Source organism: Ictidomys tridecemlineatus, chromosome 3 (genome assembly GCF_052094955.1).
Source record: "Ictidomys tridecemlineatus isolate mIctTri1 chromosome 3, mIctTri1.hap1, whole genome shotgun sequence".
Lineage (NCBI taxonomy): Eukaryota > Metazoa > Chordata > Mammalia > Rodentia > Sciuridae > Ictidomys > Ictidomys tridecemlineatus.
The window spans coordinates 167,569,608-167,585,436 of record NC_135479.1 but is presented as its reverse complement, the minus strand read 5'-3'; the positions used below and the strand labels follow the sequence as shown (position 1 = coordinate 167,585,436).

The 15,829-nt window shown below is 40.6% G+C and overlaps 1 protein-coding gene across 7 annotated transcripts in view; it reads left to right on the top strand.

Annotated features, from left to right (window-relative positions):
- The first annotated feature begins 5,521 nt into the window (after positions 1–5,521).
- St3gal6 (ST3 beta-galactoside alpha-2,3-sialyltransferase 6) overlaps positions 5,522–15,829 on the top strand; it is a 55,119-nt gene continuing 44,811 nt past the window's right edge. For 4 of the 7 annotated variants that reach the window (XM_013362761.4, XM_005335068.5, XM_021733091.3 and 1 more), the window contains exons 1-2: positions 6,111–6,250; positions 14,470–14,597. The gene's annotated coding sequence lies outside the window, so the exon portion shown is untranslated. Of the gene's footprint in view, positions 5,780–6,109; positions 6,251–14,469; positions 14,598–15,829 lie in introns of those variants that run through there. The other 3 variants (XM_040270488.2, XM_013362760.4, XM_013362759.4) reach the window with 3 other exon arrangements.

The window sequence follows — 15,829 nt, the reverse complement described above, 5'->3', positions numbered from 1 at the left end:
AGTGGGATGGGAGAGGAGGCTGTTTTAGAGAGAAGCAGGTAAAGAAGCCTGAACTGAGAGATGAATGAATTTGGAGGTGACACATTTAGGTGCAAATGATTTTCCACATCTATAGCTCCTTATTACTCATATTGGTTCTTGTGAACCTATAACAGCCTGTAGTATCATCAACAATTCCCAGAAAGGAACAGAAATAAAGATTAGAAGTTCTGGGTTTTTATGCTCCTAGGAAGCTGCTGAAATTGTTTGCTCTGTGGTGAGACTGATGCCATTAAAAGTACTGCTTCTGTCATGGTGGTTACCTTTAAAATGGGCTCTACCTCCAAGGTAAGTTCAGGTATAAAGGAGAGCACTGAATCAGCTAGAAGGAAAATGAGGGTTTCAGAATACACGTTCTATATATCCCTGGGGGAAACACTTTGATTTTGGAAACCCGAAAGGAAACAATGGGAACTGGAAGTGACTTCAATTCTATTTCAGTTGGAAGCTTAACAGCAATTCACAAAAGGCTAACTATGGCTTTACAGGATTCCTATTAGATTTACTATAGTTGCAAATGTTCTGAAACATCATACTCCAGAATAATAGACATTAATTTTTCTCATATGAATCATTTCTTTAAAAGAAAGGGTATGCAAAAAGGGTTTTAACACTTAATCTGGGGCAAATCCCAGCTTTGATACACATTAGATCTGCACCTTTGGATTCATTATGTAACTTCTCTGAATCTTCAATTCCTTATCTGGTAAATAGGGATAGTGGTAGGTAGCCCACAGGGTTTCTGCATGTACTAAACAATATAATCTATATGAAATCCCTTAGTACTTGACAGAAATACAAAAAGTGGGAGCACACATCTGAGTGTATCCAATACCCGCCCACCTTGCACTCCCCCCCCTCCTGTGTTTGTTCAGGTGTAAAGGCAGAAAGATGGGAGAGGTCCAGATATGCATAGGGAAATCACCAGCACCAACTTTGTAATCCATCAGTGTTTCTCAGCCTGATAAGTCACCTTCAAAAATAGCCTCATCTTAACATGATAATTCCCTGAAAGTATAGAAGTGGATGAGTTCCTTTAATTCTGAGGTAAAATATAATAGAAAACTCCAAGCATGGTCACTGTCAAGGTTCTGATGCTAATGGCACACAGGCCCCCTTGACAAAATCAGTTTTGTCACAACTCCCCCCACCCCCGCCAAAAAAGATTGATAGGCGTCGAATCAGCTAGGAAAGCAGTCCAGGCTTCTCACCCTTCCCATAATTGAATAATAGCTTTGAGCAAGCTGCTCTATGATGCAGCCATTTTGGAGACTGTCCTACACAGCCCCTACCATCTGTAATTATGCATTGGAGCAGCTCAGCTACTAGAGCTCAGAGACAGCTAAGAGATCTTGGGTCCTTTTGCCCTTTTCCTCTCTCCTAGGTTGCTTGTTGAATTGAGGTCAAACTGTAAGGATGAAACTTAAAGAACTTTAATTAGGTTCTTCATATTCAAACCCCAACCTTGAACATTTGATAACAATCACTAAATTGCCCTCCAAAAGGAAGTACCACTTCAAGCTTCCATATATAGTTCCCTTACACCTTTTAACAAAATTGGTCTTCATTAATGTTTTCAGTTTTTGACAATCTTGTTTCTAATTATTGTTTACTTTTACTCAATGGTGTTATTATAAAAGGACATTGAGATTTTTTGCACATGCTTGTGAACTATTTGTATTAATGCTGTGAATCACTTTTTAAAGTCTGTGTCTTATTTTAAAATGGGTTACTTTTTTTATAACTCCATAGTAATTTATATCTATTTTGCATATTAATCTATTTTTAAAAACTTGGAATTGTTTTCTGTCAATTGTCTTAATTATGGCTTCCACCACACAAATGTTCTTGCACCATACAGATATTCCACTTGCTTATGTGCTTGGGATGTGCTTATCTTTGCTCCCATCCTCCAGCCTGTGAAAGGAGAGTAAATATGGTCCCTGAGATTGAGCTAAGACCTTTGAAAACCTGCAGGGACTGGTAGAATACAGCAACTCCAACATTTATGAAGTAAAATAATAATAATAATAATAAACTTATTCATAGAATTGAATTCCTTTATGGTGCAATGGAAATGCTGGGAGAATCATCACAATGAATATTTACATATGCGAAAATATAGCTGAGTTCCTTCTCTGATTGTGGAGAAGTATGATGCTGTTTGAAAGGATGAAAGTGCTTTTTGTTAATATAATAGTTTTTCCACAGTGTAGGCAGAGTCATAGCCCTAAGTTAGAAATTAGACTGCTTGGGCACCTGTTCTTTAAATGTTTACTTACAGGAGAGAAAAATCTAAACAGACTGGAAGACTCAGCTGGTGGGATCAACACTTTGAGTTGGAGAAAGGATTGTGTGTAAAAAGGATTAGCTTAGTCAAGCTCAGTCTTGATCTAGATATTGTTTAGAACTTAATTCAAGCATTGAGAAATGTTAAATAAAATAAAACCTAAAAAATATGATTAACTTCTAAGAGGGTATTGTAAGAAAGTATTCTTGTCACATTATGGCTATCTCCAGTTCTGTGTTTCACTAACTATGATCTGATAGGATTTCCTGTTGAGAGTATACCCTTACAAGTAGGTCTCCCCTACAAAAAGTAGACATTCTTACCATCCATTCTTCATGGAAAGGCTGTACTTGAAACAGAACATGAGAGTCTGGAAGGCAGTCACCCCCAGGAAGCTGAGGAAGAAATACTACATTCCTGGGCCTTCCTGTAGATGGTATTCTGTAAGTGCTGAAAGACCTGCCAAGGTAGTAAAGGGAATTTGGCTTCTACCTTTTTCTAGGTATGCAAGGTCACATCTCAAGAAATAGTATTTTATTTCAAAAAGATTGTATCATCCATAATCAAAAAATGAGCCTTGCAAACAAGGCCAGGCCTATATTTACACAGCTTAAATATTGTGGCCTCAGAAGCTTTGAAATTTTTTTGCATGTCCCAAGTATTCTCCCCATCTACATGGCTTATCCTTCTTGCCTTACTGGAATAAATGTACAAAAAGCCCAAGTAAAAATATATTTATGGGGTGAAAACATTTGCCCCAAAACAACTACCAAAAACACTATTAAAGAGAGGGCTAACAACATATAAACCCATCACACACTTAATCCTTTGTCAAATTCCACAGGAATACCAAATATCTTCATAGTTGTAACCATGTGCTTATACAATATTTTCAATTTAAAATTTTTCTAAAAAAAATTTTGCATAGATCCAAAGCCCCTGCCATAGAACGTTAAGTAGTAATATTCCAGAAGAAAAACTGATTTTGGTCTCCAGCGCTTGCATTGAATCACAGCTCCAATTCTTCATTTCTACAAGGAAATTACTCTCACTTCCAGGGTGGGTCAGAGAAACAGACATGATATGTGCAGGGCAGCTGACTCATGGTGAGCAACAACCCATAGTTCACTAATAATTCTTTGTATTACTTTAAAAGTCTACATTTTACTTCCTGAACTGGTGGTTTTTGTGAAAAACATCGTGTCCAGTATTCTTTCTGAGGCAGTCAAGGAACACCATGACGGAATAAAAGGCTGGGGCAAGGAAATAAACCCCTGGGTACAATAAATTATTAACATTAGTAGCATGGCATGTTGTTTCTCTATCTTGGTGCTCTTTAAACAGACCTGTCATGAGACCCTGATAAAACCACAGAAACACATGCTTGCACAAGATGAAAGTTACTGAGGGGGTAAAAGTAAACACACCCTTTAGCTTTACTTGATCTTAGTCAACTTTTGGAGGCCACATAGCTGAACAATACATTATTAGTTTCCCACCAGCTCTGCTATAGGTAACATTTCTGATGTGTGGGTATAATGCTAATGGTTATCTACATTCCTTTTCAGGGACTTGAAGGCCACTTCTGGCAGGAACACTCACTGGACTTGGGCTTTCAGATGTCTGATGACTAGAACAGGATGAAAAAGTTTGGCATCTCTCTCTTCATTTCATTTCATTTCATTTTGCTGCCTTAACTTTTGGGTCAGATTCACTCAGCTCTGCATGTCTGGATCAACTGTTGGAGCTAGTATATTTTTCTTCTACCTCATGTTTGCTGCTTTTTCAGTAGCTACAGCAAGCAGCCCAAGCATCTAAAGTCCTTCAGCCCTATCTTAAGGCCCAGACAGAGCCATAAGGCCAGGATGTTTGCACAGGATGATGGTACCAATTGCAAGAGCAACTCAGAAGTTCCTGGGAAAAGTTGATTATGATTTCCTCATGGTCCAAGTATCATCCAAGAAGAAACATCTTCTGAAGCAGTGCCCTGGTCAGTGGAAAACTACTAGACTTTTGCCCACCACCAAGCAAATCAATAAAAAGCTTACATCTTCCTTTGTTCAGGAAGGTAGCCTGCTCTTCTTTCTACTGAATTTCCAATGAAATCTTCTTCAAGGTACACATTCACATTCACTTGGCTCAGTTTCATTTCTGTCAATGAGTTAGAGGTTGTCTTCTCCAGTAACATTTCCATCATTGTGTTTCAGCCCTAAGGAACAAACCCTGAGATAGATAAATTGTCTCACTTCACCACTGTCAAAAAGGAAGGATACTGAAGGGAAGTCATTTACCTAAGGTCACACAGCAAGCCACCAGGTGAGGCAGCATTTGAACCAGTTTGGGAGAACAGTTGCCACTGCAGCCCACCTGAGGACATCTAAGAACAGTGGAAGGCCCCTCTCCTCAGCCCGTTTCTTCAAAAAGTCTAGGAAGGCAGGGATGAGGTGGAATACAGGTTTAATTTTGAATATCATGAACAATAGAAGGACAATAAGAAACTCAAAAGAAATAAAGAGCAAAATATAACTGAAAAAAAAATCAGCCAGATGAACAAATTCCCTAAACCTCTTTAATTACCGCGATGTCCCAAGAGCCATGTTTAAAGTTACAAAATCTGTGTGGTATGTCAAGGCAATTTGTAGAAAGGGCAAAGAATAATTATCTGAGTCCTTTTAGTGTTTTGATTAGAAAAATTGGGGAAATAACAAGAGCTACCTCCAAGGACTGTTTTTATAATTAAGGAAAATACCAGAAGGGCTATGACAGGTGAAGGACTTTGTTCCAGTGTGTAGCACACTGTCAGCTTTGACTTACACCCCATCTTCTAAGTGCAGTGGCAATACTCTCTTGAGGTCACTTGACTGCATGTGATTATGTGCCCAGTGCCCAAAGGCTGGAGCTATGAACTCAACATTTGCTAGACAATGAGTTATTTGACAAACACTGAAATTTAAAAAGCATTCAGAGCCGTCCAAGTGTGAGGACATTATTAACATAGACTCTTCCCCCTAGGAGGGCTACTTTAACAAGAAAAAGGGAAAAGAAAAAAAAAAGTACATCCCATTTTCGTTCTTTTGCCTGAAATAACAGCTCCAAAGAGCAGAGCCTGGGAATTCCGGGGCTCTCTAAACACACTTCCCCTTCTGCTAGGGACCAAACTACCTATCCCGCCTCAAGTAACAGTGCAGGGTGCGACAAGCCTCACTGTTTTATTTCTGCGGAGAGCCAGGCCGGCGGGGAAGGGGAGTACCCGACCGCCCCTCACTTTCGCTCCTACAGCTTTCCAAACAAACCAGGGCGGGATGGGAGTGTCTTCTTGGCTGTGGAAGCCGGTCCTCCTACCTTGTCCTGAAGCCACCCGCCGCCTTTCGCCCGCCCTCCCTTCGCGGTGATTTTCCTGTACATGACGCCCGAAGAGGGCGCGCGGCTGTTATCCGCCCCGCCGGAAAGGTAGGGGCTCCGCTGCGCTCCAGCCTCGCCGCCTCCGGGAACGGGGAGCCCCGCAGCTTCTATCTGTACTGCACCTTTCTTCTCGAACTTGGTGGCGACCACCGCGGAGCAGGAGGCGTTTCCTGCGGCTCCCAAGGCGCTCGGCGCAGTCGCTGGGGATCCAGACCCGGGCGCGGCGGGCAGCGCGCGGGCTGGCGGGCGCCTCCGACTCCGGGCGGCGCTGCGCCCTCTCCAGCTCCCCCGCCAGGGCTGGGGGGAAGAATCGTGCCCGCGCCACCTTCCTCCGGTTTCCGCCAGCCCAGGGCTTGGGGACCCGATGCGGCAGGCGCCGCCGGAGAGGCAGCAGTCTGCTGGAGCGAGCGGCGCAGGCAGGCGGAGAGCAGCGGGCCCGGCCCTGGGTCCCCGCACGCCTCTGCGGTCGTCGCGCCTGGGCCTTGGCGGGTAACACTCTGGCTGGCTTCTCTGAAGGAGGTTGGTGATGCGGGAAGTCTGCCTTCTGGAACCGGGTCGTGGAGGCCTGGGGTCTGAGTGGCCGGGCTTTAGAGCCCCTGAGATTGAGGATTGGGGGTGAGGGACACGATGCGCTGTCCGCCCCTCAACACATCCTGCCAGCTTCGGGGCGCGTTGCAGGCGCTGGCGTCATGGAGTCGGGGGGCTCTAGGACCCCTGAGCCAGCCGTGGTGTGCGGGGGCGACAGCTAGGAGACTGCCCGGAGGTCCAGGAGCTGCCAGGGAGGATCAGACAGACAAATAGCCCCTGCGGCCGGACCAAGGGGCAGTGGGAAGCTAAAAGGACTCGCACTGGGATCCTTTATTCAAACGCAGGCCAGATTGTGCACTGAGAAGCCAAAGAAGGTGCTCGATTTCACGTTCACTATTGTTTTCTTGTAAAAGGGTCTGGACGCGAGGTGGGGCAATGGGTCTGGAAGGTTCTCGTCTTTTATCTTGGAAAGTTTTCTGAGAAACCCTTCTTCCCGCCACAAGAGACCTAAACCTAACAAAACAAGCACAGAGGTAGTTTGGGGCAAAAGGGCAGCAGTGAGAAAATTGCAGTATTTGGTCTGCCGTTAATTTTCAAGATAAGGGAGAAGAAACTTGTCATTTTGCGGTTGTTGGCTCCGGAGCTCCTGGCGACTCAGCCCCTTTCTTGTGTGCTGTTATTTTGGCCTAAAAGAGAATCTATAAAAAGCCATTTCCAGTAACCAAAAACAAACCCAAAGCGCCTTCTTTTAGTATTTTCAGCGGAGCAGGGTTGCCGGTAGTGAGAAGAGAACAAGCTGGGGTGGGGCTGCTGTTCAAAGGTAATGTTTGAAAATTGTGTGGGGTGGGGATGGGAAAGACATAATGATTGCTAACGATTCAGAAGCCACACGGATTCTAAAGCCACAAGTCATATTTGCAGTAAGAGGACCACCTCAGTACTATGTAGGTAGATGGCTAAGGAAACCATCTCTGCAGAGCAGCTGGAAGCCCTTCTTTCTCTGTTCCTGGTGTCCACACTGACCTTCAGAAGGCCTAACTCCATCAGATCTCAGATGGTCTCCTCTATTATGCTATCCAGAATATTTGCCTTTTCTGTCTTCAGACTTCTTTCCCTAGTTGCAGATCATGAAATTGTCTTTTTTACATGGAGATATTAAATATTTGGGAAGATCTGATCAGGGTGCCAGGTTATTTTCCGTCTGAAAGCATGCAATTCAGCATCTGTAAATCGATTTGTATTGCTTCATTTTATGCTCACTAAGGACTGCTTTTCAAATCGAGATCTCCAAAAATGCCCCCTCTTTTTTTTTTTTTTAAATATTACTGACTGCCTCTGAGGCACTTTAGATAATGGCAACTTTATGAGAACTTTTCTAGAAAGTGTTTATATTGTCCTGATCTGTCTTCCTAAACTGTCCTTACTATAATGTGGGAAAGGAGATGTGGTTATTCATTGCCTGACAATGTATTCCTTGAAAAACTACTTTTACATGGTCACTGAATGTCAGTCCCAGATTGTACTATGTCTTGATTTAGTGGTGCAATTAAATGTGGCTGCAATTTTAATAACACTTAAGTAGATTTAGTGAAGATATTCAATTTGTTATTGTATCCCAAATCAATAAAAAATCTTGAGACTCAGAGAGAATAGACGTATTGGCAGAAGAATACCATTAGGAGACATACCCTTAAAATACTTTTTTTTGTGAAATTATAGTTTTCAAGTTTCTGATTCTGGAGCTCAGTGGCAGAGGACTGAATTTAATAACCATTTTCTTCTGTTGGAGATAATTTCTGTGTTTCACATCATGGAACAGAAATGAATAATGGTATGCTTCCTGCTTTTCCCTGATAAGCATCATGGGTTAATCGTCTAGCCTGCCAGATAGCTTCCGTGGAAATTATGGTTCCATCCAGGGTTGAGAACCAGACATCTGTTTAACATGCATTCTAGAATTATATTTTATTGAGGGTGAGAGAATCATGGAGCATATATATGGCACCCACTATGATCTTCTGTGTGTTCTCATATGCTGTTTCATTTTATCTTACCAACAACCCAAGACAAGAATTTTTATGTCTATCAGACTGCTCCAGGTTGAGTTACAATGGATCATATGAAGATCTGTATATATCCCTGATTTATATCATCTCAGCCTCTACAGCACACATTCTTCACATATTATTCCATACATTGTCTATGTCTTTATCCTTTGCTTTTGTGCATAAGCATACACATGCACATGAACACACACACTCAATTTATAAATACCTTGATCTCGATATATCTTCCTAATTACCCATCAAGTTGGGCTTCTTGGATGGTTGTTTTGCATAGTTTGCCTCCTGTTCCCTTTGACAGCTTCAGACTTTCACCAATTACATAATTTTTATATTTTGCACATTTTTGATGTGCTAATTTGGTATGCTGTGTCTGGCCAATCCAGACTATTGTAGTATAACCAATGGGTTTTATTTAAAAGTCCTTTTCTTTCTGAATGTATTTTCATTCTCACCCTTCAAGTACCAGCTTCATCTTGTCTGGGAGAAGTCTTTTCAGGACTATATTCCTCAAAATTGAAATGAACCTCTGTCTCAACTCTGATGGATAATAAATAGCCTTGTATTAGATTAAAATGTGCCTAATTTGGGATGAGCTTGATGTATGGAATAGAATGTATGTATTGGGCCCTATACTGTTTCAGCAGTAAACTGTATTTATGATTTCATATCAGGTTGTAGAAACACTTCCCTTCATGTTTTGGGGTAGCAGGAGCTCTTTCTCCAGATGGTGAAGACTCAGCCCAGAATGAGCTGTAGTTTGTCAGACTTGGCCAGGAACTTGATCTTAGTATAGTCAGGCTAAGAAAAGTGGGAATTCTGTGAGTAAGGAGCCAGTGGGATCTGATTGTCTTCTCTAAGTTCATGTTTCTTTACTGGGAGAGATGTTGTCCATCCAAACAGGAATGGCTATCTTATCTTTTACCAACACAATGAAATATTCTGATGCCAGGGACTTTCCTCTTCCTGAATCATTGGGGAAGAGAGGGAAGGAGCAACCAGACCTTAAGAGATTTTCTTATCATAAATACTGAATAGCTGAATGGAAAGATTCTCTTCTTCTTCATTCTCTCTTTTCCCTTCTGATACCTCTAGCCAATGATAAAGTCTGAAAATGGTCTCATTTTGTTCAATGCACCTAACGTTGGACTTTGAAGATTTTTTTTTAAGCATTGATTTACTTTTTAATCTCATTGGGGAAGAAAAGATCTTTAGATGATGAGAATAAGGCCTCCAGAGGATAAGCAAGGAAGCTGAAAATGGCCCCAAAGGTGTACAGTTACTCTGGTCTTCCATAGGTTGTAGAAGCTGGACTGGAGTTGGGACAGCTATGGGTCACTGTGTGGAGAAGCAGGACAACAGGGGAACAGAGTAGTTTTTTAGTGTTCACATTCCACATTTTTGTCCATCAGGTGGAACTTTGTTTATGTTCACCCAAGTATTACTGAATATTCACCATATAACAGATGTTCTTGGGGAATGGAGGGAGAATTGTATAGTGTTGAACAAAACAAAGCCTGTTCTGTTATAGAGCTTTGTGTTTTTATGGGACACAGAGTCAGTGAATGAAGTACATTTCCATAAATGAAAAGCATATTTCAGATAGAATCAGTGTGGCAAAGATAACACCAACATGGGGTATAGTAAACAGGGAAAAAGAAAGAACATTCCCAGCAGAGGGAATAGCACCCACAGAGGTCCTGAGGCACGAATGGATTTGGAGTACTTGAGAAATGGAAGGCTAATGTGAAAAGAAAGTGGTTGGATTACTTGAAGAAGACTGCAAAGGGCAGAGTGAAAAGAGGTGTAGTCAGTGAGATAGGAGGGAGGCAGACTTTGTGGAGCTTTCAAATTTGGAAAGGAGTTTGAATTGTATTCTAATTGGAATGGGATGTTAGTAGACATATTTAATTAAGGACTGACTCAGTGGGCAGTGGGCTTCACGCACACACTTTCACTCTTGGTTGGCCTTTCTTCTCCTTGTTCATTAGTCATCACTGATTTCCTCTCTTACCTAGGCCTGGACAACTAAGGGGCAGGGCTCCGAGAACCCTATACAATATTCCTTATATCTTCTGAAATATCTCATACACTCGCTTGATTTCACCTTCATGCATAGAATGCTACAATACTAGCTCTGTATCCCAATCACTCTCCAGACTGAATATTGAGTCTCTCCACGGTCTTGGAATTGACTGATAACATCTGAAACTAGATACCCCAAATTAATTATCTCATCCAATCAAATCACAGTATCCATTGACAAGACAATACTGGTACAAGAGGCAATATTCCAAATAATGCAAAAGGCCTTGCCTTACAATTTCTGAGTTCTTAACTCTTCCCCCGCCCCTGGGCTCCTGGGCAGCCTGTCAGTAAAGACTCGTGCTCTGTGTAGAACACTGTCAGTGGAAATGTATAGAACTCTTGCAGTATTTGTCATGGGATTATATATGCCTGAGAATTTCATTTCTACTCATTTAATATATGATCTTGGCATTCTTCAAGTGGCACAAACTTACCTGAAATTAATTATTTCTGATAAGCCAGGAATACTAATTTATCATAAATGAACAGAAGTTCTAACATTTAATCAATTACCCATTGATTCCAGGATGTTTAGCCATCACTATTATAAAAACTTTCTTTTTCGTTTTCTTTTGTTTCTTAAATTAGTGTAACTTAATTCACTTTTGGCTTTCCATTTTCTTTTGATTGATTCTAGAACATATTTCTGTGTGAGAGGACAACTGTGGTGTTTTCTAATGTTTACCTCTATGTCCTCTTTACCTGACATGGTATTCAGCATATTCCATATTTAGCAAATATTTATCTGATAACTCAATGTCCACTTACTGATTTACAATGTTAATTTATTAGCTCTATTTTAACTTTGTTATAACGATCATCATTCATCTGTATAATTATTATGATTATCAGTTTCTCATCTCAAAATGTTACCCATTTGGAGAAAACAAGTTCAACCTATGGTTTTGTATATATAAGGGAAAAAGTTTTGTTCTTTCTGAAAAAAAATATAGTTTACAAAGAAAATAAATAAGGGTTGTGGCTCAAGGGAAGAGCACTTGCCTCACACATATGTGGCACTGGGTTCGATCCTCAGCACCACATCAAAATAAATAAACAAAATAAAGATATTGTGGCCACGTATAACTAAAAAATGTTTTAAAAAAGAAGATATGCTCTGTAAATGTCAGTGAATGGATAGTCTCGAATTTTTTCATGCTCAGTAAATTTTCAGCATAGTCTCATAATTTCTAAGTTATGTTATGTTTCTCAGTTATTTCAGTGGTTGAGTTATTTCAATTTGGGTTGAGTTAATCAAGATTGTGGCTACATTGCTGAGGAAATAAATGTGCCAAGAATGTTTATAACAAATCATTTTCCTCTTTAATAGTATAACATTTTATGTCCACAATTTTTTTTACATTTAATTTTAAGCACTTTATAAGTCTGAGATTTCATTGCTTAAGTTCCCACTGCTTATTATGATATTTTAAGATTTCTATTAGGTGTCACTTAACTTAGTGTGAGACACAGATGCCCTGGGGGACAAAAAGTTCTCATCAGGGTGGCAGAGCTGTAGGAGTCCAGAGAAGTTTATAGTAGAGGGAAGAGAATTTCTCCCAGTGATCTTTAAAGTTTTCTGCCCACTCCTGTAGTGAACTTTGTTTTAACTCTCCCATTTGACCCTGAAGCCATGGCAGGCTTCCCAGGGGTTTAGCTTGGGCTTTCCTCTGAGGATTAGGGGTTTACTCCTTCCATCTCACACCCTCCCATCCAAGCCAGACTATAAACTTTGTTCCATTTCCAAATTCATAGCCTATCACCACATGACTCTGAGTAAGTTGCTTAATTCTTCAAACCTCACCTTCCTTATCTTATGTGAAATAATGTCCACACCTTATTATGCTGACCAAAGTTATTATGATGATTAGGTTGATGATTAAAAAATAATGGTGAGGGGCTGGGGTTGTGGCTTAGTGGTAGAGTGTTCTCTTAGCATGTGCAAGGTGCTGGGTTTGATCCTCAGCACCAAATAAAAATAAATAAATGAAATAAAGGTATAATTTTTTTAAAAAAGCAATGATGATTATTAAAAAGAAGTGATGATTGAAAGAAAAAATTGTTCAGCATAGTTTCTGCCAAATATCAAATGTATAATCAATGTTATCTGCCATTATTATCATTGCAGCTCTATATTATATCTGTCACAACTCCGTTCTTCCTCAAATAGTTAAAGATTAATTTCCCCCAGAAAGCCTTTCTGGCTGATCTTATATAACTCTAAATTTTTTCTCACGTTTTCTTTTAGCACCTTACTTTGCTTTGGATTGTATTACAACTACGTGTGTTATTCTATTTCTTTGGATTTTTCTTCAGTAAATAACAACAAATTTGGGGGCATCCATCATGGGCATCATAGGGATCCGTGGATACACAGTAGGGATGCAAAGTGTGTGTACATGTACATGCTTTCAGTGGATCTGGGGGGAAATCTGTTGGTTCAATGGAACTATGGATTTTTCAGAATAAACTAAATGAATAAAAACTTTGCTCTCCAGATGCCTATTGAAAAATTAAATGTCTTTTAGTCTGAGGTTTTTGTATGGTTTAAAAATATGATGGTTACAGTTATGTCTGTTGTTGAGTCAAGCTTTATATATGCTTCCTTCTCAGACTCTCCTCTGTTCTTACTCAAATGCATTGTAGAAGTAGACAGGAAAAATGCTCCGTGAAGAATTGGAGGTTAGTGGGAGAAAGCAGGGTAGGACCGCATTCCAGGCAGCAGGAGCAACATGATCCAGGGTGCTGAGTTTTGAGGAGGATGGAGAACTGCTCCAAGTTTTGTGTTATTAAAGCATGATGTTTAGTCAAGTGCTTTAGGAAATGAGTCAGGAGAGGTCACAGGAGCCAGTTTGATCAGACTTCAGGTCTGTGGTCTGTATATTTGTATTTCCCTACAAAACTATGTACTTAGGCAAGTGGGTCTATGTAGACAGTTTTAAATAGTCAAATTCTGCATGTTGATTCTAAAAGTGGATTTGTATTTTTCATATGGCATGCAATACATCTCTTTTAATGGCTGTTCTCACAAGAAAATGATTAAAAAAAACATTAACTATCTAGTTGATAATTAGAGCTCTCATTGAGTTTCAAGGAGTTTAGACTCGGGCCTTATTTGCATTTTCTGAGGCATGGGAGTCTAAATGAAATTTGATAGTTTAAATGGGCTTCCACAGGATGGAGACATCTGATGAGAACAGTCAGGGAATCACTACAAATTTATGACTTTGAAACTTTCAGTACCTCCTTTCAGTACCTCTTCTATTTACAACTGGGTTTCGTACAACTACAAGTTTCATAACTTATATGTACATTTTGATCAATGCTTGATTTGTATCTATTGCCATTGCTGCTAATTTGTCTTCCTTTGTCTTACCTATTCCTTGATTTATCAGTTATTCAATTTATATAATATCTAATGTTAAACATCTGCATTATTTTTAACTCTAGAAAACCTTTTGCCTTTACTCCCAAAATATGATATGATTTCTACAAAGTCTGGTATTGCCCAGTAGTTGGTGGGTTTTTGTTTGTTCATTTGTTTTTTTCAGTATTGGATGTTGAATTCATGGACTGAGCTACATCACTAGTCCTTTTAAAAAAAATTATTTATTTATTTATTTATATTTGGAGGCAGGATCTTGCTAAGTTACTGAGACTGGGCTCAACCTGAAATGCTCTTGCCTCAGCCTCTTGAGCAGCTAGGCTTACAGGCATGTGCCATCATGCCCAGCTGCCCAGCAACTTTTTACTCTTGTCTTTTGTTGGTGATTTCTCTTCCTTAGAAATTAAGCAACAGGACTCAACAGACCCTAACCATAAGAGCTTAAAGTTCCCCAGGAGGAATTAGATGTGGTTAAAAGAGAAGAAGAGAGAAAACACTGGAACTTACTTGAACTGTAGTTAACCTGAAAATGGAATGTTGGGGAGAAGTGGCTAGGAGAACCCAGAGCAAAGCAGAATGCCTCAGCATATTTCTAGCACTACAGAATGTGTCTTCGTTCGGGGCCTGTGCTTATCAAACAATTTTTTAATTATCTCCTGTGAATTTGCCTTTAGGAGTCATCAATTTGCTGATTCAAATATATAGCCTCCTTCCTTCGCCCTTACCTCCTTGTTCTTCTAAGTGAATTACTGTGGCATTTCCAGTTACACACCAGCCTCTAGGAGTGCGCGTCTCTTGATTGGTAAGTTTACTTGACCCAAACAAGCATCTGAATCAACAGGGTGGAGCTGCTCGCTCTCAACTGTGTGACTCCGCCCAGATAAGGCCTCTCTCTAAGGTTCTACCTAGGCTGCCAGGATCCCTTATCTTTTCTAATATTTAATAGAGTTTTGTGGAACTATATCAGATGTAGGAGTACACAAATCCTGTGAATATGCCAATAAATTTCCTCACAGTAAACATATCCAGATAAGCTGCCTCCCTGTGAAGAAACAGAATGTTTCCAAACCTCTAGGAGGGCACCATATGCTCAGGCTCAGTCACTGTTACTCTTCTCAGATGTAACTACTATTCTGACTTTCACTATCATATGGTTAGATTTGGGGTGTTCATTTCCCTTTAACTTTTATTATGGGCTCCCAGACATTCTGAATGCCTGCAGAACATCAGGGTCCTTTTCGCTGAGCGTGAGGACTGGGTATGCCTAGGAGGATATTAAAGGTTCATTTGTGTCACCCCTAAAATGAGAGATTAAAGCCTGATCACTCAGCATTAAGAAAGTGACCTTATTTGGAAATAGGGTTATGTCATATGTAATTAAGTTAAAATAAGGTCATACTGTAGTTGGGTAGGCCCCTTATTTAATGTGACTGGGGTCCATGTGAAGACAGAGACACAGGGAGAGCACCATGGAAAGATTGAAGTGATACACCTACAAACCAGGGAATGCTCAAGATTGCTAGCAAACTACCCAAAACTCGTATGGGGCAAGGACGGATTTTCCCCTACAGTGTTCAGAGGGAGGATCATCCTCCCAAACCCCTCGATTTCAGACTTCTAGTCTCCAGAACTCAGAGACAATGTATTTCAGTTGATTTAAGCCACCTAGTTTGTGGTGTTTTGTTCTGGTAGCCCCATGAACACAGAACATCTTCCAGGTTGGGTGCTCTGACCCTGTTCTTTGCATTCCCAGAAACATACATGGCCTGGGACCTGGGGCCTAGGACCACCAGACTGAGAAGTGGTTACACTGTGTCTAAGCTGCTTTTCTCTGAACTGATATACAGACTACTTCTCTTACCCCTGATTGCTGCTGTCTGTGATGTGTCTCATAGAAATACAGGAGTTTCAGTAGCCCTGTGTGGCTTTTTCTTCATTTCTCCATTCAGCTTTTCACTAGCACTTTTAGACAAAGCCTCTTTGGTTTCCTGAGGTGCTCCAGGCTGAGCTTTGTACATCAGCCCTTCTACGCCT